The sequence below is a fragment of the Podarcis melisellensis genome, assembly GCF_964234715.1.
Source record: "Podarcis melisellensis genome assembly, chromosome: 3".
Classification (NCBI taxonomy): domain Eukaryota; kingdom Metazoa; phylum Chordata; class Lepidosauria; order Squamata; family Lacertidae; genus Podarcis; species Podarcis melisellensis.
Genome location: NC_138530.1, coordinates 2,203,578 through 2,219,128, shown reverse-complemented (window position 1 = coordinate 2,219,128; position 15,551 = coordinate 2,203,578). Strand labels below are relative to the sequence as shown.

Sequence of the window (15,551 nt, the reverse complement as noted above, 5' to 3'; positions counted from 1 at the left end):
TACTACTAGAAAGTTCTTCCTGATATTTAGTCGGAATCTCCTTTCTTGAAACTTGAAGCCATGGGTTCGAGTCCTACCCTCCAGAGCAGCAGAAAGCAAGCTTGTTCCATCTTCCACGTGACAGTCCTTGAGATATTTGAAGATGGCTCTCCTATCAGTCTCCTCTTTCCCAGGCTAAATATACCCAACTCCTTCAACCGTTCCTCATAAGGCTTAGTTTCCAGACCCTTGATGACCTTGGTTGCCCTCCTCACACTTTCCAGCTTGTCCACATCCTTTTAAACTGAGCTACCCAGAACCTTTCCAGGCTCATTGTCACATTTGGATCAATCCCTCCAGTCACGTTGATCCCCCTTCCTGGAATGATCTCACACAGGGAGGGAGAGAGAGAGAGCAAAAAAAAAAGTTGCTACTTTCCCCACAATGTCTAAACAGAATCATAGAATGGTAGAATTGAAAGGTACCCAAAGGTCATCCAATCCACCCCCTTGCAATGTTCATTTTGTATTTTTAGACTGTGGCACTGTGGTCTAAACCACAGAGCCTAGGACTTGCCAATCAGAAGGTTCGCGGTTCAATCCCCGCGACGGGGTGAGCTCCTGTTGCTCAGTCCCTGCTCCTGCCAACCTAGCAGTTCAAAAGCATGTCAAAGTGCAAGTAGATAACTAGTTACCACTCCGGCAGGAAGGTAAACGGCATTTCCATGTGCTGCTCTGGTTCGCCAGAAGCGGCTTAGTCATGGTGGCCACATGACCCGGAAGCTGTACGCCGGCTCCCTCAGCCAATAAAGTGAGATGAGTGCCGCAACCCCAGAGTCGTCCGCGACTGGACCTAACGATCAGAGTTCCCTTTACCTTTACCACCCTAAGATATTTGGATGAAGAGTGGTATGCAAAATCAGATGATGACGATGATGGAATCTCAGTTTTAAAAACTGCAGTGAGTTTGGCCACTGCTAAAATGCATTCCCTCTGCTCCCAAACCCAGTAAACCTTTTTTGCAAACAGACCAGATGCAACCCTTATGGCCCAGGAACTGCTCTATGGAAGACAGTAACAGATAATTCTTGCCATTTTCCTGGAGTTCGGAACGATAAAGCCCAAACCCTCTGTTACGTTCCTGCGCCTTTCATGTTTGTTTCCATTGGAACCCCTTGATATACTTTGGACGCTCCACAAAAACACGGGATACAGTTCCATTTCCTCCTCTGCTGAGAGGCCTTTAAAAGATCTCATGAAATTAAATGCAAAGTGAAACCGTACACAGAGAAAAATCTGCGGGACTGTCTCCTTACTAACAGAAATACAGCGGACGTCCTAGGGCCCCCTCTGGGGGGGGGGGAAGAGCCACGCATCAACAGAATTTTGGGGCAAACACATGTCTTGTCAGCCTGGGTTGTTGTTTTTCTACATCTGGGAGACTGAAAACATTTTGAGAGGATTAGAACACAAATCTTGGTGCACAATTCTTTCAAAACTGAATCCAACACAGGCCTGGGGGTTTGGAGAAAGGTCCCTAGTTCAGTGGCAAAGCACATCTCTGTGTGCACAACTCCCCAGATCCAGTCCGGGATGGAAGAAAAGTTCATTTGCTCCTCATTGCAAAGCAAACTGTCCCAATTTGTACCTCCCGGGTTAATGCACAGGTCAGAGTACAATTCTGTTTTGGATTTCACACATTGCAATGTAGCTCTCTCTTCTCAAAAAGAGGCACCAAAATGCAAATTTTGGAAAGAAAGAAAGAAAGTTGATATTATGAGTACAATGGGAGTCTAAGAAGCCGGCCAGATATCACAATGATCCCAATAAAGCTTTTCATAAACTGCTTCAAGAGATGGTCTTCATTGTCCAGCCTCCTTCTTGCAGCTCATTGTTTGGACACAACAATAATATTTAGTTTAGGTGCACGGCATTTTATTGGCTGTTACATAGATTCCTACATCGGGGAAGAACTGGTTGTGCTTCCCAAAACTCAATTAAGCTGAACAGGATTTGATTAATTTTTAAGCCAAACTGGGTCCCAACAGTGGATCAAACTACCCCAAAGAATGCTTTCTCAAAGAAGCCTCTCCCACCTCTTTGAAAATGCATCGTACCGCTTTATAAATGGTTTTCTGCGTGTTGTTGTTGTTTAGTCATTTAGTTGTGTCTGACACTTCATGACCCCCTGGACCAGAGCACGCCAGGCACTCCTGTCTTCCACTGCCTCCCGCAGTTTGGTCAGACTCATGTTTGTAGCTTCGAGAATGCTATCCAACCATCTCGTCCTCTGTCGTCCCCTTCTCCTTGTGCCCTCCATCTTTCCCAACATCAGGGTCTTTTCCAGGGAGTCTTATCTTCTCATGAGGTGGCCAAAGGATTGGAGCCTCAGCTTCAGGATCTGTCCTTCCAGTGAGCGCTCAGGGCTGATTTCCTTCAGAATGGAGAGGTTGGATCTTCTTGCAGTCCATGGGACTCTCCAGAGTCTCCTCCAGCACCAGAATTCAAATGCATCCATTCTTTGGCGATCAGCCTTCTTGATGGTCCAGCTCTCACTTCCGTACATCACTACTGGGAAAACCATAGCTTTAACTATATGGACCTTTGTCTGCAAGGTGATATCTCTGATTTTTGAGATGCTGTCTAGGTTTGTCATTGCTTCTCTCCCAAGAAGCAGGAGTCTTTTAATTTCGTGACTGCTGTCTGAACATTGATAGGGTTCTCCTCCATGATCTTCAACTTGTATATTCCATTCATGAATTGCTTCCCATAAAAAGCCTTAAAGTGATTTAACAACGAAAAGCATTGCAGCCATTCCAAAAAGAAGAATTATTCTAATTATAAAAACAATTTCAGATTTGAGGCAGGCATTAAAAAGACACAATCGTTTTCAACCACAGAAACATGGCAGAAATGTGTTCAGCATCTGGACTTCAGAAGCAGGCTCTGTTATATCCCCGCAGTCATGGCAGTGCTTTGATTGACATGGGCTTAAAATGCAAAACTGCACACATATAGATTTCCTTTTCTTTCTTTCTTTTTCCAAATCAAGGTTGGCAAACCTATCTTTGCTTTAACATGCCAGGAATGTTGAAGGAGTTTTAAAGCATGGAATGCCAGCAGACTGCCAGGAGAAAAGAAAGGTTAATTGTGCTGAAGTAATATCCCGTTACACACCACCCCAGTCTCCAAGCAGTGGGAGACTCCAGGGGTTCCAGACATTTACCTAGGGTTCAGTTTCCTTGGAATGAGGGTCAGTGGAGACTGAGGTGTCTTTAGGATATATGGTTTTATTTACAAGCTGAGCATAAGGCTCAGAAGTTTATCATCCCAACAGATCTGGCTTCTGCATTAGTCACAGATTTGGATCCAGCACAAAGCAAGCAGGTCTCTGTGTCTCCAGCATCCAGCTCTGCTAAAACCTAAAACTTCTTCTCCTATCTGGCAGGAGGTGAGGGGTAGAGGAATGGCCCAGTCATTAGTCTGGAGAGCCCCATCACTTCCTGGTAGATCTTACAACCTTAGCCATTCTTTTGGGATGCTGATCAGGACCTTTAAGTAGCCAGCTGAGGTCATTGTCTCACAAAGAAACTTTTCTGACCACTTCAGCAATAGAACCTTCTATAGAGACTTCACCTTGCCAGCAAAGGTCCGTATAGTTAAAGCTATGGTTTTCCCAGCAGTGATGTACGGAAGTGAGAGCTGGACCATAAAGAAGGCTGCTCACCGAAGAATGGATGCTTTTGAATTCTGGTGCTGGAGGAGACTCTTGAGAGTCCCATGGACTGCAAGAAGATCCAACCTCTCCATTCTGAAGGAAATCAGCCCTGAGTGCTCACTGGAAGGACAGATCCTGAAGCTGAGGCTCCAAGACTTTGGCCACCTCATGAGAAGACTCCCTGGAAAAGACCCTGATGCTGGGAAAGATGGAGGGCACAAGGAGAAGGGGACGACGGAGGACGAGATGGCTGGACAGTGTTCTCGAAGCTACCAGCATGAGTTTGACCAAACTGTGGGAGGCAGTGGAAGACAGGAGTGCCTGTTGTGCTTTGGTCCAGGGGGTCACGAAAAGTCGGACACAACTAAACGACTAAACAACAAAAATTAGATTCTAACTCTCACTGGGCACAGGACCCTGAGAATCAGAAGGGAACTCTGGGCATCATCCAGACTGACCCTCTCCAAACCCACAACAATACATTGCTAGACCCTCCCCTCCCCGCAAGACCATAAAGTTCAGAGCCTAAATTACCACGGAGGCTTCATTTTTAAAATCAGTTACAATGAAAAATCACCCTCTGGGGTTGGAATTCACACCCAGGACTCAGATGTGCAAGAGATTACATGCTGAGGGTTCAAAAAAGCAGAAGTTCTTCTCAGTGATATCAGAAGTCAAGATGAAAGTAGAAAGTCTACCAGGACTCATTCCTACAATGTCACTATTCTACCGGAAAGTTGACAAATCGAGGCACTGTTTTGGTGGTGCACGAAGCAAGCGCATTCATGATTCTGCGCTGAGCCAAGGCCTGCTCTGAAGAATTCCTGGCTGCATCTCCAGCGAGTAGCTGAGCCAGGCAGATCCAACACACGCTTCGATGGATAAGAAACAAAACAAAACGCCCGTTCTTGGAAAGGGAGGCCCAGGTTGGCCTGTGAATCATGCGGCCCTAGTAAACAGCCAAAAGCGAGGCTGCCAGCCCGAGTGAGCTCATCTGTTTTTGCCAGGGAGGAAAATGTGAGAGCAAAGGTGTTTGACCACAAGCTGAGGCAAGAGCAGGAAGAACATAAGAAAGTCATAGAATCCTAAAACTGGAAAGCTGGAAGGGGTCCCAAACGTCATCCAGTCCAGCCCTCTGCAATGCAGGAATCTCAGCTAAAGCATCCCTGACAGATGGCCCTCCAACCTCTGCTTAAAGGCATCCAAGGAAGCAGAGCCTATTATTATTATTATTATTATTATTATTATTATTATTATTATTATTATTATTTATTTGTACCCCACCCATCTGGGCGGCTTCCAACAAATATTAAAAATGCATAAAAATGTCACACATTAAAAAACTTCCCTAAAAAGGGCTGCCTTCAGGTGTCTTCTAAATGTCAGGTAGTTGTTTATCTCTTTGAGATCTGATAGGAGGGCGTTCCACGTGCAGGAGCCACATTCGCAACCCGAAGCGCCGTGTTTGCGCACCCACAGGCCGCGATTTGGCGCTTCTGTGCATGCACAAAGCATGATTTAGTGCTTCTGCAATGTGCGAGTGCGAAAACCCGGAAGTAACCCGTTCCAGTACTTCTGGGTTTTGGCACGTCCATAACCTGAAAACGCGTAACCCGAAGTGGCTGTAACCCAAGGTATGACTGTAACAATAGTAAATTTATACCACACCCATCTGACTGGGTTCCCCCTTCCACTCTGGGTGAATCCCAACAGAATATTAAAAACACGATAAAACATCAGACATTAAAAACTTCCCTAAACAGGGCTGCCTTCAGGTGGCTTCTAAAAGTAAGATAGTTGTTTATTTCCTTATTTCCTCAATGGGAGGTTGTTCCACAAGGTGGGCGCCACCACTGAGAAGGCCCTCTGCCTGGTTCCCTGTAACCTCACTTCTCGCATAGAGGGAACCGCCAGAAAGCCCTCAGAGATGGACCTCAGTGTCCAGGCAGAACGATGGAGGTGGAGATGCTCCTTTAGGTATACTGGGCTAAGGCCGTTTAGGGCTTTCAAGGTGAGCACCCACACTTTGAATTGTGCTCAGAAATTCTGCAGGAAAGCCTTCAGAGCCTTAGTGTAGGCTTGTTTGCGGTCCTTAGGCTTCAGCCATGGAGCGTAGGCAGCGGGATTTGCGAATCCAGCCTGTTCTGAATCTTTTCAGAATATCGCCATTGCCAGGTGTGAGGTCCAAGTGGGGAAAAAACACAGACCAAGGGCAGAAGTGATTCCTCCAGCAGACTTGGTAAGAAGGGACCAGGAGAGGTTTTAAAAAATAAACAGTCTGGTAGAACAGTATGTCCAAAACCACGAAACTTGCAAGGCGATCCCCTCCCCCTGAAACCTCCCAGGACATCAGCCTCTTTGCTGGGCTAGTCAGCCAGCAAGCCCATTTGCAAATGACCCATTCTGCATGGTATGTGTTTGTGCAAGCTGAAATATCACAAGCTCTGTGGTTGCTGCAGCCTGAAATGGACATCTGCAAGCAGTCAAGGCAGTGCTGGCCGACTGGCTGTTTTTGATACCTGGGAGCCGACTTACTCCTTTTCCTGCATCAAATCTTTAATAAAAGCAATTTTTTAAAAAAACCTACAGGTGCACACATTGTATTCCCATTGGCTCAGTCAGAAAAAGCAGGCAGCTAGGATTAAAAGTGACAGGCATGTAAACCATCCCGTGATATCTCAATGAAGGTTGGTATATAAATCTAAGAAGTAATATATTATTTATTTACAGTAGTACCTTGGTTCTCAAACTTAATCCGTTCCGGAAGTCCGTTCCAAAACCAAAGCGTTCCAAAACCAAGGCACGCCTTCCCATAGAAACTAATGCAAAACGGATTAATCCGTTCCAGACTTTTAAAAACAACCCTTGAAACAGCAATAAGACATGAATTTTACTATCTAACGAGACCATTGATCCATAAAATGAAAGCAATAAACAATGTACTGCAGTCACACAATCAATCAGTAGCTGAACTGGGTTCCACACAGTCACAAAAACAAAACGAAAAAGCCGCAAAAAGAAAAATTCAAAATAAATAGCAAAAACAGACCTCAGCGTTACACTCAAAATGGAAGTGTGGCACTCAGATTGGAAGCATAACACTCAAAACAGAGAATGTTTGGCTTCTGAAAAAAAGTTCAGAAACTGGAACACTTACTTCCAGGTTTGCAGTGTTTGGGTTCCAAGTTGTTTGAGTACCAAGGCGTTTGAGAACCAAGGTACCACTGTATTTTATAAAATTTATATATCGCTTGATTGTAAAACAAACAAACAAACCTCAAGGTGGCTTACAAAAAAAAAGAGATAAAACAATGAAATTATCCATAATAAAAATTAACAATAATTTATAACTTCCAGAAAGTTAAAATAACAGCAGACTGAAAAGAGATGAAAACTCGCATCGATTTTCTGAACATCTGGGTAGGCTTATTCAAACAAGAATGTTTTTAACAGGCTCTAGAAAGAGTACAGGGAAGGCATCAAGTGGCAGGGAGTTCCAAAGGGTAGGATATTGAGTTCTTGCAAATGCAGAACAGGTGTTATGTGACACCTGCAACTTCGGCCGATCGATAAGTCAACCACTTTAGCACCATTTGGGATCGGTTTGACCCAACGGAGCAGCAGAATGGATCCCACCTGGTTCTGATCTGGCTCCTGCCTCGGGCCAGCTTCGCCCGACCCTCTTTCCTCCAGGCTTGACAGCCACCCAGGTCTGCTTTCCATCACAGCAACATCACAGCCAGCTCTCGCTATCATGGCTTGGAGGCGGAGGGCTGGGGAAATGTTCCGCTCCATTCCATCCCTGCCAAATCTAATTGTAGTCGTGTGGAAGCAATTGAACCGGGCCGTGGATTTTATTAGAGAGCAACGGAGCAAACTGAGTGGGTGTGATTTGTTTTCCTGTTCCCTGACCCATCTCGTTTTCTCCTCAAGTTGACTTGCTGATAGAGGATTGTAATCAAACCTCATTTCACCCAGCTGCGTTGAATGTCCACAAGTTCTAATGTGAGGAGAGAGGGAGAAAAAAATCTTTCTTTTCTCCCCTTCCTCCTTGCCCTGCATAATATTAAAGACATTCCATGATTCTGCCGCATAGTAAAGGTAAAGGGACCCCTGACCATCAGGTCCAGTCACGGCTGACTCTGGGCTTGTGCGCTCATCTCGCTTTATTGGCCGAGGGAGCCAGTGTACAGCTTCCGGGTCATGTGGCCAGCAGGACTAAGCCGCTTCTGGCGAACCAGAGCAGTGCACAGAAACACCGTTTACATTCCCGCCTGAGCAGTACCTATTTATCTACTTGCACTTTGACGTGCTTTCAAACTACTACGTTGGCAGGAGCAGGGGCCGAGCAACGGGAGCTCACCCCATCGTGGGGATTTGAACCGCTGACCTTCTGATCGGCAAGTCCTAGGCTCTGTGGTTTAACCCACAGCAAGGTCCCAAATGTTTCAGCCTTTCTTGCTGGTGAGAATAACTCTGCACATGCTCTCCTTCCTTAAGCAGAAGCCCTCTGATCAAAGGAAAGCAACTCCGAGCTTTTCAGAGAAACCTTTCCACCCATCTTTTTATCCCGAATCCAGATCCCAGAGGTGCAATGATTGCCGCATGTCTGAACCAGGAAATGAACCAGCTCTGTTACTGCAAGTGGGGGTCCCATTATCAAATAGGTTCCACTAACTTGTCTGGAGCCAGAAATCTACTTTATGTGCCTCTACAAATAGACTTTATTCCCTTTTTTTGTTTTCTTTTTTTATGCTTGTCTCCTTTCTGGTCCTGTCCCAGCAAACACTCTGTCAGCTAAACCACCCAAAATTCTTCCAGCCCTGTAGCTCTGCGCCAGGAAGTGTGGAAATTGTGAAACAATTGACATGCTGTGTTTGCAGGCTCAAAGATAGAACTTCTTAATTTTTTATTTTATTTTTTAAAAAAATGCAATTGGAGAGATGTTTTTGTTTCTTCAAAAGCTCCGTCTGGCTGCCTGTGCCCTGCCTTGAGACCCGGAGAAACCTCAGAGAAACGCATCCTTGCTTTGGCCTCCTGCAGATGCGATGGCAGCACAAAGAGATGAGATGTGACTGGTGGCTGTGCAAGGACCAGCCACGTGGAGATCTTGCAGAGCGTGCAACACTTTCCCCCTTGCCCTCCCTTTCTTGCAAAGCTGGGGCTCCTTGCCCTGGAAGAGCTCAGGAAGAAACGCTGCGTGGAACTAGAAGGCGATCTCATGTTTTTAGTCAAATGTTAAGCGGGATAATGACAGGGGGATGCAAGAAGAGCCCTGCAGCTGGGTCAAGGCAGCATGGCCAAAGTGCCCTCAAGGGAAGCTCACAAGAAGGATCTGAGCACAACTGCTGCCCTCTAACAAGAGCAGAAGAAGAGCCTGGTGGATCAGGCCCATGACCCATCTACTCCAGCATCCTGTTCTCACACTGCCTGATGCTTGTGGGAAACCCACAAGTAGAATCCAAGCACAAGAACACATCTCGCCTCCTGTGGTTCCCAGTGTAATAACAACAACAACAACAACAACAATAATAATAATAATAATATTTATTTATACATACATACATACACCTCACATCTGGCTAAGTTTCCCCAGCCACTCTGGGTTGCTCCCAATAGATTAAAAACAGAATAAAACATCAGACATTAAAAACTTCTCTAAGCAGGACTGCCTTCAGATGTCTCCTAAAAGTCAGATAGTTGTTTATTTCCTTGACATCTGGTGGGAGGGCGTTCCACAGGGCTGGTGCCACTACCGAGAAGGCCCTCTGCCTGGTTCCCTGTAACTTGGCTTCTTTCAGGGAGGGAACCTCCAGAAGGCCCTCGGAGCTGGACCTCAGCGTCCGGGCAGAATGATGGGGGTGGAGACGCTCCTTCAGGTATACTGAGGCCATTTAGGGCTTTCAAGGTCAGCACCAACACTTTGAATTGTGCTTGGAAACGTACTGGGAGCCAATGTAGGTCTTTCAAGACCGGTGTTCAAAGTGTTGGTGCTGACCTTTAAAGCCCTAAACAGCCTCGGTCCAGTATACCTGAAGGAGCGTCTCCACCCCCGCTTAGGGCTTTCAAGGTCAGCACCAACACTTTGAATTGTGTCTGGAAACATACTGGGAGCCAATGTAGGTCTTTAACAGCCGGCCCCTCTTCCCGGGGAATAGTGGTTCGGAGAGGGTCAGCTCCTGCTTCTTTCAGTGCAGCTTGTGCAGGAGAATGTCTCCACCAGAGAAGGATTTTCAAATAATAAATAACCCTCCTGGTTGTGGCAACTGCCTCTCCCTGCCGAAAAATCGCACCCAGCAGCAAGAGCCAGAGCACCATGAGAAAACCGGGCCAGTTTAAGCAGCCAGAGCTGTTTTCGCTCCACGGAGAACGTAATCCCATCTCCATATCCTCTTTTCCCCAAAATCCCCCTGCGGTTCCACCTCCAATTAGCGACCAGCTCTTCAAATCCCACAGCCTAGCCTGCTTAGCGCAACCTGAAAGCTTGCCGGCTGCGCTCTGTGCTCTAATTTGTACCAAATGTGCTCCATTAATATCCTCTCCTATTCCCCCCACTATAAACAAGCAGTTGCATCACCAGGGGCTCGGGGCCAGGTGGATACTAGGAATATTCCCCCCCCCCCAATAATGACTATTTTATTATTATTTGCTTGGGTCTGGCTCTCATACTGCATTGCCCCAGCCTTGCAGAACATTTTTAACCCCCTAGAAGTGAAAAGAAAAACGGGCTTGTATTACTGCATTCCTTCTGCATTTGATTTTTTTCTTTGCTGTGCGTAGAGAGCATGGCTTAGTGGTAGGGTTTTCTGTTTTTTGTTTTGGAAGGGGTGTTAGTTGGACCGGCAAGGCCAAAGTCATGTTTACACCACAGGTCTCAACTTGCAGCCAGTTCTGGAGCCCACAAAGAACGGGGTGCTCCACCCATGTTTTTGGCCTGTGCGTATCCTTTCAACCTCCCTCCCTCCCACGTTGCTGCTCCGGTCCTGGCCAGCTGTGGAACACACAACAGGGGTTGCCTAGCAACCGCATCAGTCCCTCCCAGTAGGGGGGGGGCCCTCAGAGAAGCAGCAACCACATAGGTTGAAACCTTGACATTCGGGAGCCCCCAGCTGAATATGGCCTGTCTTCCTTTTCCTCTTTGAAATCATTTTTATTTGATTTTACAATTGCAAGTTTATCTCAGAGAGAATTGCAAAACTATATACAGTGGTACCTCTGGTTGTGAAAGGGATCCGTTCCGGAGTCCCGTTCACAACATGAGCAGAACGCAACCCGTGCCTGCGCTGGTCGCGATTCGCCACGTCTGCGCACGCGCATGAAGTCATTTTGCACGTCTGCACATGCGCGAGCGGTGAAACCCGGAAGTAACCCTTTCCAGTACTTCCGGGTCACCGCAGGACGCAACCTGAAAAAACGTATCATGAAGCAAACGCAACACGAGGTATGACTGTAAAGAGATTTCTCTGAATCTCCAGACTTCCGCCCCCCATCCCCTCCATGGGTTCTTATGTCAACATAGGGATGCGGGTTGCACTGTGGTCTAAACCACTGAGTCTCTTGGACTTGCTGATCAGAAGGTCGGCAGTTTGAATCCCCGGGGCGGGGTGAGCTCCCGTTGCTCAGTCCCTGCTCCTGCCTACCTAGCAGTTTGAAAGCACGCTGGTGCAAGCAGATAAGTAGGTACCACTGTGGTGGGAAGGTAAACGGTGTTTCCATGCACTCTGGTTTCTGTCATGGTGTCCTGTTGCACCAGAAGCGGTTTAGCCATGCTGGCCACACAACCCACAAAACTGTCTGCAGACAAACACCGGTCACCTTGGCCTAAAAGCGAGATGAGCGATGCAACGCCATAGTTGTCTTTGACTGGACTTAACCATCCAGGGGTCCTTTACCTTTACCTTTGTTACCTATGTCAACATTTACAACTGCATATCAATCCATTATCCGATTTTTTGGTCCATCTGAGTTATCCTTAGCCTTTTGCTACCTTACAAGTGAGATTAAAATCCTGATAATGTTTTCATCTGCTTACAATGGTCTTCTGAGTACATTAGAAAATGTTCCCATTCTTTTTTTTAAAGTTCTTGTCCTCTGTTGTCTTCCTTTCCCCATCTTTGTGTCCCAACACCCCTGTTTCCAATAAGGAAGCGAGTTTTCATAATGTAGCCTCGCAGACACAAACAGTCTTGTGCAAAATGTTTGCTCTTGGGACCACAACTGAAAGGATTGTGGTTCAGTTGCTGTTCTTTTCGTAAAAGGTGGCCCTCACGCAGTTTTTTGCTACCTATTTTTGAACGTCCGGTTTTTGCTTGTCCGGTGAACCGTTCAATTTCTCCTTTCCTGTTTTCATTTCTGCACTCCCGTCTTGTGTGCTCGCACCTACATTTATCCTTTGCAAGCCACTTTAGTCTAAAAATTGTTTGTGCGTGGGGCAAGGGAAGAAAGCAAGGTATAAATATGTAAACTGAAAGAGCTCATAGCCTCTGGGTGTGACCTCTCAAACTGGGCACCAGAAACAGATGTGGTCTTGTCTAGTGGGGCAGCTGTAGACATCTCATTTGCTGAGGCAGAAACCTCTTTTCTGCAATCAAGCGCTACATCGTTGTTGCTGCTGTTGTTGTTTAGTCGTTTAGTCATGTCCGCCTCTTCGTGACCCCCTGGACCAGAGCATACCAGGCACTCCTGTCTTCCACTGCCTCCCGCACTTCAGGCAAACTCAAGCTGGTAGCTTCGAGAACACTGTCCCACCATCTCGTCCTCTGTCTTCCCCTCCTCCTTGCGCCCTCCATCTTTCCCAGCATCAGGGTCTTTTCCAGGGAGTCTTCTCTTCTCATGAGGTGGCCAAAGTATTGGAGCCTCAGCTTCAGGATCTGTCCTTCCAGTGAGCACTCAGGGCTGATTTCCTTCAGAATGGAGAGGTCTGATCTTCTCGCAGTCCATGGGACTCTCAAGAGTCTCCTCCAGCACCAGAATTCAAAAGCATCAATTCTTCGGCGATCAGCCTTCTTGATGGTCCAGCTCTCACTTCCATACATCGCTACTGGGAAAACCAGAGCTTTAACTATACGGACCTTAAGCGCTACATAAATTGTATGAAATAAATAAGTAAAGTCCAAATTGCTTCCTCCTTTCCACTAACAGCCATGGGAAATTAGTGGAGAATCAGTGGCTATTAGCCATGATGACTGTGTCCTGCTTTCACAGCCAGAAGCAGTATTCCTCTAAATACCAGTTGCTAGGAGTGGGGTTGGACTAGATGACTCTTGGATCCTAACTCTACCATTCTTAAGAAGCAGCTCCTAGGATCCTTTGCAAAACCTTGTTTCCACCTCTCTCCACTTTAAACAAGTGTTTTTCGTCTCCTGCTTTTGATGGGTTGACTAAACTGTTCTCCCTTTCCCCCCGACATACTTTTAAATATTTAAAATACTCAATACTTTCTTGCCCTAGACTAAACATTCCCAGTTCCTTCTGCCTGCCCTCATATCATTTGTGCTCAGTTCTCTGAAAACATCCTTCTGGAATGAAGAGTCAATTCTGCGGCTTCTCTGAAGGCCAGGAGATGCCCCCTGGCTTATATGCTTATATCTGTCTCTGGTTTGGCACTCACTGCTTGTAAGATGAAGCCTTCCATGTTTGCAGTTCCAGATTTGAGCTGGTCTTTGAGCTGGGTCAAGAGGTTAGTAGGCTCTGGTGCCTCTGGAAAAGTTTGTAGAGGAGGAACATGTGATAGTGGTCAATAATTCTCTCCATGTCTCATTCCCCACCCCCCGATTCATTTCTACACATTTTTGCAGTGTATCCATTTATTTGTTGTTGTTGCTGTTTAGTCGTTTAGCCGTGTCCGACTCTTCGTGACCCCCTGGACCAGAGCACGCCAGGCACTCCTGTCTTCCACTGCCTCCCACTGTTTGGTCAAACTCATGCTGGTAGCTTCAAGAACACTATCCAACCATCTCGTCCTCTGTCATCCCTTCTCATTGTTCCCTCCATCTTCCCCAACATCAGGGTCTTTTCCAGGGAGTCTTCTCTTCTCATGAGGTGGGCAAAGTCTTGGAGCCTCAGCTTCAGGATCTGTCCTTCCAGTGAGCACTCAGGGCTGATTTCCTTCAGAATGGAGAGGTTTGATCTTCTTGCAGTCCATGGGACTCTCAAGAGTCTCCTCCGTAAGCAGGCTCTTATGTTCTCCTAATAAACACAATTTTGTGCAATGTTTTGATTAGGGATGGGTGATCCATCTGTTTTGGTTTTCCCCAGGTTCTCATTTTTCTTGTCCCCTCAAGCCAGCTGAGGTAGGAAAAGGCCCACCCACTTGTCTCCACGGCAACAGAGCAACCTCTTTGGATATGTCCATGGTTCTTGTCTAGCCAGCCAAAGTTATTACCTCGACAAAGCAGCTGATTTGGCAGGATTCTGCTTATGCATTCTACTCTCACAGAAACAAGATTGTGGGTTTGAAAGGGACCCAGACTCAACCCCTCCTCCGCCCCAAAATTCATAACAATATGCAATTTTGTCTAAGATGCAAAGTTCAGGAGAACTGCATTGCAAAATTCGGAGAAGTGCAAATTTCAAAGGAGAGCTGTGCTCTGCTTCTCTCATTGCATTCAAATGTGTTGATTAAGAAGGTTTGCCTCTCAAGGTGGACTGAATCTTATTCCTTCCCCTTCTCTAGACTTTGGGTTTAAAAGGGTTTGGTGTATCCCTTTTTGGGATCATCTCTTAAAATTCGCTTGCCCTTTAATCTCAGCTTCTTTGCCAGGGTCAATGATTGGCAGCTCCAGGGATCTTGCCAGCTTCCCACTCCAGGATGCCCACAAACCTCAGCTGGAGTCAATTACAGTGCAGAGAGTCCAGTCCAGGCTCCAAATTGCCAATCCAGAAAGCAAACCTGATTATTAAGCAATTAAAAGGAGGAGGCGGGCAGGACAGACAGTGCAACCTGGTCCTTTTGGCCTTCTTCAAGGATCTGGACATTTTTAAACAGCTGGGCAACAAAAACCCCAAGGAGCTTCCAGCCTTCTGTGATCTTTCCTTCACACCCCCAGAGAGTCAGAACTTGGGAAGCAAAGAGACCGTCCCCAAACTCTGCTAGAAAGTTAGGCTTGAGATGAATTCATAGATGCATGCCTCGTAAACGGTTTTATTTTAGCTGAAACCATTTCTAAACCGATGAATGTTTAGAACTCTGCAAGAGGTACTCAACAATGCAATGTGAAAACAATGAAACACTGCCATAAAAAAATCAATTTTATAGTGGGTTTTCATTGCAGTTGGCCATCCCAACTGGCATGGAGATACCAGGGGGGCGGGATATGGATTTTTGCATAAATAAATAGCAGACACTAAATGAAATGAAATAACTGACAATTGGTGTCATTCATAATCACAGATAGCCTTGTCCTCCATGAATTTGTCTCATCCTCTTTTAAAGCCGTCCAAGTTGGTCTCATTACTGCTTCCTGTGGCAGGGAGTTCCATAGTTTACCCACATGCTGCAGGAAGAAGGATTTTCTTTTATCAGTCCTGAATCTTCCAACATTTACCGTATTTTTCGCTCCATAAGACACACTTTTTCCCTCCTAAAAAGTAAGGGGAAATGTCTGTGTGTCTTATGAAGTGAATGCTGCGCGGAGGACGGACGTGTAAGAGGCTCCTGTCCTCTTTGCTGCTTTAAAGTGAGCCACGGAGGAGGGAAGGAAGGGGAACCATGGCTCCCATCCGTCCCTCCTCCGTGGCTCACTTTAAAACAGCAAAGTGGACCTGCTTTGCTGCTTTAAATAGTTTAGTACAACATTCGATTCAGAATATTTTTTTCGTGTTTTCCTCCTCTAAAAACTTATTGTTGTTTAGTC

General features: G+C 46.3%; 1 protein-coding gene across 1 annotated transcript in view; it reads left to right on the top strand.

The window, feature by feature from the left end:
- Positions 1 to 15,551, top strand: part of SCARA5 (scavenger receptor class A member 5) — a 103,635-nt gene that overhangs the window by 42,352 nt on the left and 45,732 nt on the right. The window lies entirely within an intron of this gene.